General features: G+C 52.8%; 1 protein-coding gene across 10 annotated transcripts in view; it reads left to right on the forward strand.

Moving 5' to 3' along the window:
• Window positions 1-14859, forward strand: part of Tenm2 (teneurin transmembrane protein 2) — an 856557-nt gene that overhangs the window by 608638 nt on the left and 233060 nt on the right. The window contains exon 1 of one of the 10 annotated variants that reach the window (XM_069993975.1): window positions 7557-7597. The exons of 8 other annotated variants lie outside the window; for them this stretch is intronic. The gene's annotated coding sequence lies outside the window, so the exon portion shown is untranslated. Of the gene's footprint in view, window positions 1-7556; window positions 7598-8130; window positions 8299-14859 lie in introns of those variants that run through there. One more of the 10 variants, XM_069993974.1, reaches the window with a different exon arrangement.

Below are 14859 nucleotides of genomic sequence, written 5' to 3' on the forward strand. Positions count from 1 at the left end.
AAATGGACTCCTTACCTTACTCATGTCACCGTACACTAGCTTTACAGTAAATAAATAAACAAGAACCAAAACTGTTTTTTAAGAGACCTGGTGGCGGGAGCTTTGCGCTCAGTGGTAGAAAGTGAGCCATCGGGCGCATCGACGCCATGGTGGCTGATCACAGCTGTTCGGGATGACCAGACGCAGGCGGTGCGTGAACCCTGGCCCGAGGCTTGACCAGACACAGCGCGGCTCAGGCGGCCGTGAGGCAGCAATGCGTGATTTGCCCGAGTTTATTTTAGTTGTGGGGTGGGGGACTTGGAAAGTTTCCCGAAAGCAGGTCTTAAAGACCGTGGGAGAACCGTACGCGGGGCTGAAGGAGTGGAAGGGAACTTCACATGGGACGCGGGCTCTGTGCCGCTGCAGCCTGGAGTTGAGGGGGGAGGGAGGAGCTTCTGAGGAGGGGTGACCATTAAGGGATTCCGCGTCTGGTCTCGAGCCCCTTCCACCCCCAGGGCACTTGCTGGGTCTCTGTGGCGCGTGGCTGTGGGAGTCTGCCTTGGAGATCTCTCTCGAAAGCCGCCCCTGGGTGGATGCTGCCTTGACTGGCGTCACCCATGCCCGGCTCCCTGGCACCGGACGTCCCAGCACTCACTGTGCTGACCTCAGATCCGGGTGTTTGGTTGTTTTGTAATTTGTGCGTGACCATCAGTCACGTGTGCAAGCAAGATGTCTCTCCGTCAAATCTGATACCCCAGGGGTACGTAGGAAGGATGGTACCGGTGACACCGATGTCCCCCAGCGTCCGGTGCTCATGGACCCTCGGCTGGGCCTTTCTGTACCCCAGACTTATGTCTGAGGGACCCCCAAGCCTCACACTGGGGGGGTGAGTGTGTGTCGTTACCAGCCCAGGAAGGAACTTGCTCTAAGTGACAAAGGCAGGGGCAGGGGAGGGAGACGGGGTGGAGGGAGCAGGTGAGGAGCAATCATGGACTGTGAACCCCAGCAAGGTGTCTGGAGGCCCACAGATCGGTGACCCATCCCCATCTCCCCCCAAAGCCCCGCCTGGAGAGGGCAGTCATGAGCTTCTGCCTCCCTCCCTCCCTCTCTCTTTCTCTCTCTTTCCCTGTCTCCATCTCTCTTTCCTCTGTCTCCGTCTCTGTGTTCCCTGTCTCCGTCTCTCCTCTCCTCTCTGTCTCTGTCTCCCCCCCCCCCCCCCCGCCCCGGCTCTGCTCTGTGTCTGTAGCGTGGCCCCAGCCCCTGTGGTCATCGGTCATGGCAGGCTTGTAGAACCTTCCGTAGGCCTCAGCACGTCCCTGCTTGCTCCCTTGGTGGGGATGAGGATGAATTTTTAAAGCCTGAACCTGCGCGCTCATCGCCTCCGCCCCGTCCTGCAGATTACCATGCAGCAAGGTGGTGGATGTGCTTTCTCCCGACTCGGGGAACGTGAAATATTGATGAGAAGGGGGAGGCAGGGGGGAGATGGGCCTGGTGGAGGAAGCCATCCTCACCCCCCACTTCTCGTTTCCCACCTTTTCCTCTGATGTTCGGGGTGCAGCCGGAGCCCGGGAAGGCGTAGGGAGCTCTGCCGGGGAATCTGTCTAGAAAGGGCCTTTATCAGTCTCCCGGGACCGATGGCTAATGCGGCTAATACTCATTTGATCTACACACATGATTTTTTTCCCTCTGTCCCCAAGGGATCTCCACAAACACTGGGGTTTCCGTGGTGCTGGACCCAAATAGCCTGTCGGAAAATAAATAGCATTTTAACGCATTCCAGGATCTATCCCTGGGATGAAAAAAAAAAAAAAAAAAAGTAGCCGGTGGGCGCTTCTTGGAGTTTTCTAGCTGGGCTACGAGACATAATGAAAACTTCATTTTTAGACCATTTCTTTTTTTCCGGGTGACATTTTGCTCGAAGCAGAGCACTCTGAAGGAGAGAAGGCACAAAGGACACACTCTTACTGAGAAGGCAATAAAGAACACAGACTCGCCGAGGGGATCTGGTGTGCCACCAGCATCGGTGGGCGCCCTAGCGGAGAGGCTAGGGGTACGCGGGGCCGAGGGGCTGTGAACACCGCCCGCCCCCCCCCCGCCCCTACAGCTTCTCCTCTGTCTGCTGTGGTCCCAATGCTCTTTTTAAAAAAGAGTTGTATAAAATCTTTTTTCAAAAAATAGACATAAAGGGAGGGGGGAAAAAAAACTTTCACCTAGGGTAGTATTTCCAACATGTGTGTGTGTGTGAGTGTGTGTGTGTGTGTGTGTGTGAGTGTGTGTGTAAGGTGAGTACTAGTGCCTGCCGTGCAACTAGCAACATGGTCCTTAAACTGCCTGGTGCCAGTGGCTCACGCCTTTCCTCATAGCCATTCAGGAGGCTGAAATCTGAGGACTGTGGTTCAAAGCCAGGCCTGGGCAGACAAGCACCAGAGAGAGACTGTTAGCTGGGGAGAGGGGGGAAGAGGGGAGGGACAAGGCGCAGTTCTTCCGTTTCTTGTATGGATGAGAAGCAAAGTCAGGGACTCCCACAGCTAGAAGGCATGTGGAACAAAGAGTTCAGGTTTCCCTGCCCAGCTTGGAACACAAGGCCACTCTTGATCTGTAAACACCCGTGCATGTGTGTGTGTGGGGGGGGGTGGGTTACTTGTAACCTGCACCTCCAGTTCTGTTCGCCACAGCCCGGCATGCCAGGGGCCTCAAAAGCCATGCCCAGGCCTCCTTTTCCCACAAAACCAGAGATCACAGCATACAAATGTGTGGACCGTGGTCTTTTTTTTTTTTTCTTTTTTCATGGGCAAAAGTCGAGGCCGTGGCAGGAGGGAATGCACTGTAGAGCCACACGGTTGTAAAAGGCCCGGGAAACACCCCTCTGGGCATCATCCTGTAGTCTCGGGGCTCTGCACCCCAGCCTCAGAGTAGAATGTCACAGAGCCAACCGAGTCCCCGAGCCGGCTTGTAGAGACACGAAAGACGTTTACGAGTTTCAGTTTGACTCCTGAGGGGAACAGGACTGGCTCTCCTTCTGATTTCACGAGGAAAGGATTCCGACCAGGCCTGTACGGCTTCTGAGTCCTTCCTGCACGTCTGAATTTGTTTAAGCCACTGGCGTCCAGATCTCCGTTCAGCAACGGCTTTGCCCGTGAGGAAGCAGGGGGCAGATGGTAAGCGGGGAGCACCTCTCCCCACGGTGCCAGCGGGGCCACACCTGTTCTGAGCAGCCCAGAGCCATGACAGGAGCAACGCGGCACGTAAGCACCCGCCGGCCCGCGCCCGTCCATTCCCACCTCACCCATTGTATAAACTCCGGGACTCCATCCAATCGGCGTCCTCTCCCTCCAAGGAAGAACACGTTTAGAGGAAGAGAGATTGCCGAGCCCACGCTGGAATTCCCGGGATGTGTCTTCATGGTGGTAAATCCTAAATAAGGGGAAAATCAGGGTAATGTTAGCTTAATGAAGCAAAATCATGACTCGTATTAGAAAGTGATTAGCCGGGATCTGAGGAGTAAATAAAGCAGGACCGTGTTGAGACTCGATGTGGCTGGTGGGTTTCCTCAGGACTTGTCATTCATTCATGTTTCAAGGGGGAGAAGGAACTTCACAGAAGACAAAGGTGGGGCTGTCGCCGAGAGACCCGTGTCTCTTCCCCCTGGGTGTGGTTTTGCTGTTGCGGGTAGAGAGGGTCTGCGTACCTTCTGGCAGGGAGAATGGGAAATCCCCCTCTTCCCAGGCTTTATGGGGGACAGCAAGGGAAGGGATGGCATTATCCATAAAAGAGGTCCTCTTTTCCCAACTTACATAGCTGTAACCAATCTGTGCGTCACCCTTGCAATAACAATTTTTTTAAAAAAAGCTTTCTGATGTCAGTAGCCTTTGTTTATGGAAACAGGAAATCGTGTGAAGAAGGGCTTCCCATAATGGCAAGTTCAAGACCCCTTGCGTTTCTTCAAAAGAGGACAGGAGCTGGGCACGGCGGTTCACCCCTGTCATCCTAACTACTCAGGAGGCTGAGATCTGAGGACTGTGGTTCAAAGCCAGCCCGGACAGGAACATCCCTGAGACTTTTATCTCCAGATGAACCACCAGAAAACCGGAAGTGGCGCTGTGGTTCAAGTGGTAGAGTGCTCGCCTTGAGCTGAAGAGCTGAGGGACAGCGCCCAGGCCCAGAGTTCAAGCCCCACAACCAACCAACCAAAAAAAAAATGTTCTCCTGGTTATGGCATGGCAGAGGAGATAGGTAGAATAACTTTCTTCAGAAATTACTAACGTATATGTATGTCATCACTCAGTGAAAACACAGCCTCTAAGGCATTGGAAGATCTTAAGGCATTGCCTTTCTGTTAGAATTAGCCTTCAAAATCCTTAGATTAAAAGAGCATGCTTGAGTGGGGGGTCACACATCCATCACAGAGCCCTTGCCGAGCATGTATGAAGCTCTGAGTTCAATCCCCAGCACCGAAGGGCTCAACACGTAACTTTTTTACAACAATAAAACACATAATACAGCAATATAAAATGACTAACAGATTATAGAGAGCCTCGCTTATGGAAAACCTTAAAAACCAAAATGTATATCCATCACTTTCTGAAAAAAAAAAAGTAGTTTGGGAAAATGCAAAGGACCGGCCGTGGAAGTCCGGAGGTGTTCACGGGCTAAGACAGAGCTGCGTCAAAGCCAGTTTGTTGGACAGCAGAGTGAAATAGGCCAGTTGTATTGAGTGTCGCCGTCAGCCTTGTGGAGAAGGAAGGAGCAGTGAGTGTGTTTAGCCCAGCTGGGCTGGGTGGCGAGAGAGTGAATGAGTCTTGGTCCCTCTCGGTGAATCACAAGCCCTGTATTCGATGGAAACGTTTCAGGCCTCTGTCCCTTGAAGCCTGCTGAAGAGGATGCGTCCGTAACATGGGACAGGCCCCCAGGAGAGGGAATTCTGGTTTTATTTGTTTATTTCTCTCATCGTCATCCTGGTAGAGAGCCGTTCTGCTTGGGATGTCAAGATTCTGGAGTTGTTTCGACTTGCACCTTAATCAACAGAAAGGAATGCGGTTGACTTTGAAAGCTTTGGAATCCCCGCCAGAGACATAGCTGTGGATGGAAGGGTCCCCCTCGCTCCCTGCCCCCTCCTCTTGCCCCCTTCGGTTTTGATTCCCCTTTGGGGGAGGTCTGGTGAACCAGCCCGCTGCCATGGAGCACAGCCCCTCTGTGCAGGTGTGCGGAGAGCGATGTCGGGGCTGGGACCGTGTGCACTGATGATCAGTCCCGAGCCAGGTGTTCAGGGAGAGCCAGGGACGTGGCCAGGGCTTGCTTGGACCACCTCAGCGTGAATTTTGTGCCTCTTCATTGACAGAGCTTTCCGCATTCATGCCTGCCCAGGGCAGTGATGAGCACCCTGAGTGCCAGGCACAGAAGTAAGTGTTTGCTCTTTCTCACTGAATCCTCCAAGTCCTAAGATCTTGATGCCCAGGGTGTCTAGATGGACCAGACGTCTGAGGTCAGAGGGTCAGCAAATGCCTGTCCACCCCTGAGGGCTTCCCGCCCCGCCACGCCAGAGGCCAAGAAGGGGTTGCTCAGGGGACATCAGCCAGAGACAATCACTCAGCTACACTGGTTATAACTTAGTTATTTTGTTGTTGGTGGTGGTTGTGGGACTTGAACTCAGGGCCTGGGCGCTGTCCCTCAGCTCTTCAGCTCAAGGCGAGTGCTCTACCACTTGAGCCACAGCACCACTTCTAGTTTTCTGGTGGTCCATTATAAATAAGAGTCTCACGGACTTTCCCTCCAGGGCTGGCTTTGAACCACGATCCTCAGATCTCAGCCTCCTGAGTAGCTAGGATGATGGGCGTGAGAAAGACTTAGTTATTGATGAAACAGTATTTACCCATCACCTCCTCCTGGAAGAGTAGCATCTGTTCTGTCTACGCGACTCAGCTGCTTCTGAATGCAATGGATCCCGTGAAAATCACAGCCTGGCTTGAATCTTTTTTCAGTTGTGTTTTTAATTTTTATCTTTCAGTTAGTTTGGTTGATTTTTGTAATCCTCATGAAGGAGGGGCTCCCACTTGTTCCCATCACCGGGGGTCAGAGTGGGAGTCCGGCCGATGTCAGCCTGACTTCCTGGGAACGATTGCGGAGGGCTCTGTAGAGCAGACTTGGAGCTTCGTACCAAGAACGCGGCGGTGCTGGCCTACGCCCAGGGCCTCCCCGAGGGTGCGAGAGCTGGGAGCCAGTGGCCAGCTGAACGCCCTTCCACGGGAAGCCCTGAGATTCCCCTGGAGATCCTGGTGGTGGGAATGGGCACTGCGTGGCTGTGTGTGTGTGCGCGTGTGTGTGTCCTATCTGAACCCTGCCTAGTCAGTCCCTTTGCACCTCCCGGGAGGACACCAGTGTTTGTGGAGGTGACCATCACCTGGCCAAGCCACGGCCACGCTCATTCCAGGCGAGGGAGGGAGTCTTAGAGAAAGGCAAAGACGAGCCTTTCTCGGGGCCCCTGGGCCTTGTGGGTCACCCGGCCCGCGCTGGGAAGTCCCGCTTCAGCAAGCCGTGCCTGGGACTTTTGCAAAGCGGAGTCGGACTTCCTGCCTTGGTGGCGTCTGGGTCAGGTTCATTCTGCCCGTGGCTGGCGGTGACTCTGGGTACACTGTGGAGCTCTACCCAGAAGGCCGACGGTAGAGCAGCTGCTTTTACTTTCGAGGAGGTTGGGCCTGAGGGTAGTGTTCTACTTGGCCCAGGCTCTGGCCTTCCCGTCCAGTGGTGTGATTTTGAGGGGGCGCCAAGGAGGTGTTTGATGGGTGTGCATGGTTGCGCTCAGTCTAGCTTGGAAGCTTGGTCTCCTGGCCCTGAGGATTCATTCTAAGTCAGCGAATTTACCCAAAGGCTTTCCTGGTGGTGGTTTCTCTGTCTGAGCACCCCTCACCCACAGAGGTCATTTGAAGGACATTTCCCACCCACCCACCCACCCACCCCGATGGTCACCTACACCTCCCTTCCCAGGAGACAGTCCCATCATCCCTCGGGCTCACTGGGGCCGAGATGGCCATGTTTCCATGCTCTCCTGGCTCCTGGTTAGATGAGTTGGGACCTGCCTCACAGTGCTTTTGTTTCCTGTGCTAGATGTTGAATCAGGCAAAGGGAAAGAGGAGGGGTGGGTTGGGGGGGGGGAAGAGGGCGGGAATATACGTGGGAATGGTTTAATTGTATCCGTGAGGATTCTTAGCAATCAGGATGCCAGCGTGTGTTTTCCAGAGGCTAGAGCCGACATAAATAATGTAGCATCGGCGGCCCTGTGCGGGCTTGCACAGGAATGCTGATGGAGAAAAAAAGCCAGACCGGGATCTGAAGCACCCCGACTCCCGGCACAGCCTTTAAAACCTTTTGATTGAGTAGTAGTACTTTGGAAACTGCAGCCAGGACGGTGGTGAACCACACCGAGGAGGGAGAGGCCGGCAGGGGAGGGAAAGCTGGGCAGGAGACGGCGTCCCCGGCTCTTTTTCGGGGGGGAGCGGAGAATCCACCGCCCACCAGCCCCCGATGGCTCCCACTCAGGACTGGCTGGTCTCACGTTGTCTTCTCCACTCCCGAAGACACAGAACAGCTCCGTCAGCGTCCTGAGAGAGAGAGAGAGAGCCTGGTAAGTGTACAGCTGAGGCTAACAGGGTACGAGGGACTCCCGAAACACAGTGCAAGAAGCACCACCGCGGTCGACTTCCCCCAAGCCCTCGTCGTCATGGTGAGAGGGAAGGAGCAACCAGCACCCCCACCCCCTCCCATTGCAGCCCCACAGTTTTCCAGGAGGGTGGGGGGCGGAGAGCAGTAAGAGAGACATAGATGCACTGGGCGCATGCACGCAGGAAGGGAACCAGTGTGACTTTTCGTGGGAATCTTTACAGGAGGTTTTGCCGGGCTAGATATTCGGCAGAAGCATCTCCCAGGTTTTGATTTCAAGTATCCTGTCAGTCCTGGCCACAGAAGAAGAGCTGTGGGGGAGAAAGCAGGAGGGGAGAGGCTAGGATGGAGGCGTGGTTGGAGGTAGTTCTGAGTTGTTGATGGAGTTCAAATACAGGCTCTGGGCATTTTGCAAACAACAACAACAAAAGACAATGATTCTTTGGCTTATACTCTGGTGGTTTAAAAGAAGACCTCGGGGAACAGTTGTTTTCTCTTGTTTTCCTTTCGATGAAAGGCATTTGAGGGTCTAGAAAAGAAGATTAAAGTGGGATCCATTTAATTTATTTAGTGTGCCTCTCAGCCATGAAGCTTGGGAATGGTTGTGTCCGTTGTATTCCTCCTGGCTGGGGTAACTCGCTGAGAGCAAGGCTCTCTCTGTGCAAGGTAAGGGTCTCCCAGCCAAGCTGGGCTCCGTTTTTGAGGATTCGACCAGTCTTAGAAAGTGGTGTGTTTGTGGAAAAGCTGGGGGAGCTGTGGGGGGAGAGGGAGGAAGGGATGGGAGAGTATGGTCTCTCTTGGCTGTTGCCAGATGGACCATGATGGAAGTTCATTTGGAACGTAGTCATCGCTCACTTAAAATGCACCTAAAAATGAGAGATGGGGGAACACCCCTCTGACACTTTCGTTATCAGACAGGTGTATTCTTTGCCTTTTGCTTTAATCCGTAGTTGCTTGTGTCACCATTCCAAACAGAGCGTGGAGGTGTATTCGCTAGAATATAGCAGCGTCTGGGAGTTTCATGTGTTGGAGATATCTCCGGGTGTCTTGCTAGATGGCCACAAAAGATGTGTCCGTGGACGGGTGGAAAAGATGCGTGATCTTGTCTGTGCCCCTTCAGCCTCTCCCAGCATGCCAGGACCTGTTCATCAAAAACTTTTTACTCTTGCGTCACAAAAGCCTTCATCTACCCCCTCTCCCTGCCCCGCTGCCCCTCCGCCGCCGTCCGCTCATACAAATGCTTTCCCAGCTCTGAATGATGCTTTTGTGTTGTTTTGCTTCCCAAATTCGCGATGACCCCAGAGCGCTGTTACTCTGAGGGTGTGTAGCAGTGCGACTTCCTCTCTCTCCCACCTGTGAGATGGGCTGGGGAGGGAATGCCACCGCTTTTGAGAAGGCTGACAACCTTGGCTGTGAGTATATGAGAGTAGAGAGAGCGAGAGGAGGATTTGCTGAGCAGGGGCGGGGGCGGGGGGGGGCCGTCTACCAGGCTTCCCTGTGGGACCGAGTCTGGAGATGGGAGCCGCGTGCGTCCACACGCTGGGTGGCTTGTTGTGTTATTATTACTGTTATTATTTAGAAGTGCATTCGAGGAATGTACCTTTGAGCTGCAGAGAGAAATGAAAACCTCCCCGATAAACAAAACTCCATTAGTCCCACCCAAAAAAAACTGACCCGAATGGAAGGAAGCCTGCGCTTCTCCAGCCCAAAGTCACAGCTTCATGTTTAATTTAACAAAACATTAAACATTTCATGTCTAATTTAATGAAACATTAGAGCCCTCGGATCTCTCACCCTTGTGACAGGATGTCAGGACTGTGGGATCTCTTCGGAATATATGTTCTTTCTCCAGAACTCACACGCGGGGCGACATAGCCCATGGTTTAAAAACCTACACTTCTCTCCCTCCACCCCCCCTCCCCCTCAGGAGACCTTAAAAAAAAAAAAGCTCTAATAAAAGAAGAAGAAAAGGAAAAAAAAGCAAGTAAAACAACAAAAACACCACCACATTAGGCATGCACTACTAGTCTAGCTAATTTTAGGGGACTATTAGCGAGCATTTAGGCAAATCTATTAACATTTAGCATTAGCACAAATGCAATTGCATTTCTGCTTTTTTTGTGCTTCTGACAAAATAAGCACAAGGGTTTCGGGACAAGAAAAACAACTGACGCGGGTGCCTTTTGAGAGGAGGCAAACTTTTTATTAAACCCACTCAGATCTGGTAAACCAACTTGAGGAAGGTGGGAGCGTAAGATCTTTGCGGGTGAAAGAAGTAAATGTGCGGGTGCATTGGAGGAAGCCCGGAGAGGGAGCCCTCCCCCCTTTCTGAGAGTAGGAAATGCGGCTGTAGGCTGAGGGTGCTCTGTTTCCTTTGGCTCTCGATGGATAGTTTTCCTTTGTATATTTCCAAGTATTTCCAAAGAGACACGCCTTACCTCTTGGCCCATAGTTGACACATCAGTGGGGCTCTGTTTTCATGCGGTGCTTAACACGTTGAGCTTTTGGTGGCAGAGAGTCACTTAATGTGTGATCAGTGAAGCACGTACTTGTTTCAAAAGCATGCATGTGTTGTGCATTTACACACACACACACACACACACACAGGGGCACAGGGAGTCTATAGGCTTAGGATGCCCCTCTCTCTCATTTCTGCCACCATTCATTTCAATGTTTCTTGCACCATTTCTGGAATGTTCTTTCAGACACAGCAGAGAATGAGACCGCCGTGGTTACTTTGGTACCCACGAGTCTGTGTCTGCCTCCCCGCACCTCTGCGCGCTCAGCCTGAGCACACAGCTTCCTTGGGCCCCGGGAAGCGGCTGAGACCAGATGCTTCCGCCTGAGATGTCATATGCACTCCATTCAGGGCGGCATATGGCACGAGAAACATCATCATGACCGTTATTGACCCGGAGAGCACGTTGCTTTCGTTAACCCTTACAACATTCGCTGAGCCCTCTCCTGCAAGCCCCTGCGTAGCTCCTGCTGTGAAAGAACTGTCTCGCTTCTCCTGGGAGCTGCATTGGCACCGGGGGTGATGGTCCCCCTGCGTGGCCCTGTCCCTGTGGCGGGGGGGGGGGGGGAAGGGGAGGGGCTGGGAAAGTGCCGTGGCCTCTGAGACCAGTGTGCGGGTCAGGCTGGCAGCCACGTGCAGACTCGCTGTCTCCGCCCTGGGCTGGGAGCACGGAGGTCCAGCCTGGGGCCATCTGTGATCCTTGAGATGGGAGAGGTTGGTAGGGAGACCCCTTTCACGAAAGCCTCAGGAACAGGGCCCCCAGGGTCAGAGGTCATGGCTAAAAACAAACAAAAGAGTCAAGTGGTTTAGAACCCTGAAAGACACAGAGCTTTCAGACCCAGAGCTCCCAACACGGAGCACATCCCACAACTCCGGGCACTGCAGGCAGTGGTGGGGGGGGGGCGGGGGGCACAAGGAAGGCGAGCGATGGAGCTGGAGAGATGATCACACACCCCCGTCCCCTGCCCTGTGCCGCTCCGCAGAGCACGGGTCATCTCCAACCTCAGAAGTCTAGGCTGCTGGCAGTTCACAGCAGCAGAGAAGGCGAGGGCTAAAAATATCACCCGCGGTGGAGGGAGGGTTTTATGCAAAGCTTCTGAAGGCTTTACGCTTTCCACAGCCTGCTCGGCGTTCTTCAGGACGGGCAGGTTTACCCAGGATTCCTAGGCGCACAACCGAACAAATTCAAACAAACATGGGGACTGGCGGGCCGCCCAACGGTCACCTCTGCGCCCTGTCACCCTCCGTCCCTGACTTCCAGCCAGTCTGAAATGCCTTTAGAGGAAAGGGCGTCCATGGGACCACGAGTTGTGTGTGTTGCGGGCACGAATCCCGGCGTCCGGCCTGGGAAACCCATGTGCACATGTGTCTGTGTGTTTGCGTGGGAGTTCGTGGGTCTGGGGCCCAGCGATGGGAGCAGAGTTGCAGGAGGGAAACATCACGAAGCCTGCCCCAGACCACCAGGGCCCCCGTGCGATCCCTGTGTGGTACCGGGCTCTAGGGGGGCTCCTGAGGCCTGATTTCTTTTAATGATGGCTCATTTCCTGGTCAGATGGCCATGGCAGAACCTTCTGCATTTTAGCAACGTCCCAGGCCTTGAGTTTTACAGAGTACAGCCTGCTCTCTGTCACATTGGGATGGGTGGGAAGGTGACCGACCGGATGTGAACTGAGTCTGCTCCTTTTTAAACTTGACCTCCGGTGTCTAGCCTTGCCTGTCACTGTGTGACCCTGGCCTGTCCCCCCATCCCCCAGGGACAGGGTGGACTGTGGGCTGGACCTCCTGGAACTGAGGATCGCATGACCTCCACCCTGGGGACCAAGGGCCATGCTGGCCGTGTGAGACCTGGTGTTGCTGTCCGGCTGCCTTGCTGGTGTGGAGTGAGAGCTGGACATTGCCGGTCCACCGTTACGGGGTTGCCGGCTCCCCCACGGCTGCTCCAGGCAGGCCTCTTCTCTGCATCCTCTTCTGGCCGTTTCGCCAGACAGCAAAGCAATGGCAACCAGAGCAGGACCCAGGCAGCACTCTACCCAAGCAGAGCTGTTGTCCCCCCCCCCCCGACCCAACACACACACCATCTCCACATGAGCACGCTTGCTTTTCCTAGAACAGAGTCCGATTGTTAGGGTTCCAAGGTGAGACCTGCTCGGGGGAGGGGGGGCGGGCAGCAGGAGGGGGTGAAGAATCATTATTGCAACTAGATTTTAATCAGCAGTTTCAGTAACAATATTGAATTAAGAAGTTACTAGCTACTAGTTAGAGCGAGGCTTAGCCGGTACCTGGGCAAATCAGTCATCCTGCGGTGATTAACATCTATTCAGAACAGAGAATGTATTATGGGTACTAAATTATCATAGGAATTAATGCAGTCTTTTTAAAGGGCTTAAAATATGTTAATAAATACAGTATTCCAACACCTGCAGCTCAAGAAGCCAAAATCATTAAAGATGGATATAATTATATTTATTATGGCAGGGAATCTGGGTGGAGGGGAAAACAGTCTAATGAGCATGAATGAAACAGGGGTTCTTTATTTAAAACTTCTTACCTGGAGAACTGTTCTCTGTGAGGAGTTATTTCATAGACACCTTGAAGGGAGGAAATGCACAGAGAGTACACCACGCATGATTCTCCTACCCCTGAGCCATGAACTTCTGGCTTCTGCCGGGGACATTACCAAAGTCTTGAACTTCCCGTGTAGAACGTCTGCCATCTCCAAGTAAGGCCTTTCCGAGGGCTGCTGATGCCTGAGCGTGCACAGACTTCTGGTCCACCACTTTCCTGCTCACGCTCTACCCGAGAGCCAAGACCCTCGGGCAGTTTCTCAAGCACGTGGCTATAGGGCCTTACCGTGTGCCTCCAACCCTCCAAAGGCAGCTCCTGGGCTGCCCCTGAGGCCAGCCTCCCACCCTTCTCCTTTCTCTTTCAGGACACGGGTCCTCTGAGTGCAATTGACAAGGGCTGTCCATCCAAACGTGTATTTTTAGTTACCTTCTCTCCTGGGCTTCAGTCATAACCTGGGAAGGTACCACCTGCTCCTTTATTACCTGATGTCCCCAGCCAGCTTAAAGTAACTGACACTTAATAAACACTGTATAAATATTTGCCTAATAGGTCCTTGAACTCATATGTTCCCCATTTTGCTGTCTGTAGCCAGAACGTGTAAGGTTTCTCATCTATAGAAAGGTAGAAAAATATATGTGTGTATATATATATATATACACATATATATATATCACAATTCTTAAATCAAGTTAAATCAAGTTAATATAACTTTATTAGGAAAGGCATTTATTCTTTGTGATCCTGTCTTCCTAGTTCAGGGATAGTCCAAGAAAAATGATAGCCTTGTATAACCATTTCTGCATTAAATGTCCGAGTCTTTGACGTAAGAGTTTGGGAATTGATGATTGGCCTTAAAGTCCCATCGGAGTGATACATTACCACTCTGATGACGGGCAACTCAGAGTCTGCGTCCCTGCCCGGGGCTTTGCTCCCCGGCAGCCCCCATCCATGCGGCCCTCCGAGCCTCAGGATGCCGGCGTGTTCCACGCACACTCTGGCTGCTCTGAGGACGTCATGAACAGGAGCAGTGGATTGAAGTTCTATTTCCTTAAATCTTAGGGGTGTTTGAGGTGAAAATTAACTGTCTGCCCGTCCTCCTGGTGGAACACATCCGCAATGCTATTTTCCCATTACGAGGTAGAAGAAGAAAAAAACAAACACGCATGGTGTGGGATGAAAAGCTCGGGTCTCAGAGCTGAGAACCACGGTGGATTCTCAGCCCTACGGAAACGGACGCGTGTCTCTGCTCCACCCACTGGTTGGGGTCAGGTCCCACCATGAAGAGGCAGGCTCCGTGGTCCCGATTGTATCGATTGGTCTTCCTCATGTTGAGGATCTGATCACAGACCAAGGCTTTGTGCTGAGAGACTAGAAATATACACACAGATACAAACGAAGCGGCATCAGGGAGCCGTAGACACAGCATGCCCATGCCACTGGCCTCGTCTCGGGAGATGGTGCAATCTTAGCGCAAGGCTCTCTAATAGCATGTAGTGCAGGGTAATAGGGTGATATCAGTTAACTAGAGCAGCTAAGATTTACTGAGTACCTATTCCGTGTCCATTGCCTGGCTAGATTGCATGCTCCCTATTCTGTTTTGGATGTATACACATGGTTTCTCATTTGCAGATGCGAAAACCATGGCTCAGAAAAGCAAAATGAGCCTGTTCTCTGGACGAGAACTTGGGTGATCCAATAGCAGAACTTGACGCGAAGCAGGTGTAGACAGATTGCGTAGCACAGGCGTCTGTAGTTAGTTGGCATAAGGGAGAATGGAAGCCAAGAAGGACGCTTCGTGACATCGTGAAGGTCAGCAGGCCCTTCCTTAGCTCCATAACAGATCCTCCTAGGTGGGTGACTGGCAGGGGCTCAAGTCAGCTCCTCTTTCTAAGACATTCCCTTTCTTCTAGGTGTCTCAGGGCTGGAGAAGAAGCTCCAGGGGGGTTGGGAGCCTTGGCCCTTTGGGCAGAGTCAGGTGACTCTCTGCATCTTCAAGAGCCCCCATCCCGAGTTCTGGATATGAAAAATCTCCATCAGATGGGCGCTGTCTGGATGGGAAACTCCCATTGTTGACAGATCCTGTTTTTCTTTATGAGGCGCGGTTAGTGTGAGAAGCGTTTGGTTATTTCTTTCTCTCCTTCCCT

The sequence above is a fragment of the Dipodomys merriami genome, unplaced genomic scaffold (assembly GCF_024711535.1).
Source record: "Dipodomys merriami isolate MVZ:Mamm:240054 unplaced genomic scaffold, mDipMer1.0.p SCAF_44, whole genome shotgun sequence".
Lineage (NCBI taxonomy): Eukaryota > Metazoa > Chordata > Mammalia > Rodentia > Heteromyidae > Dipodomys > Dipodomys merriami.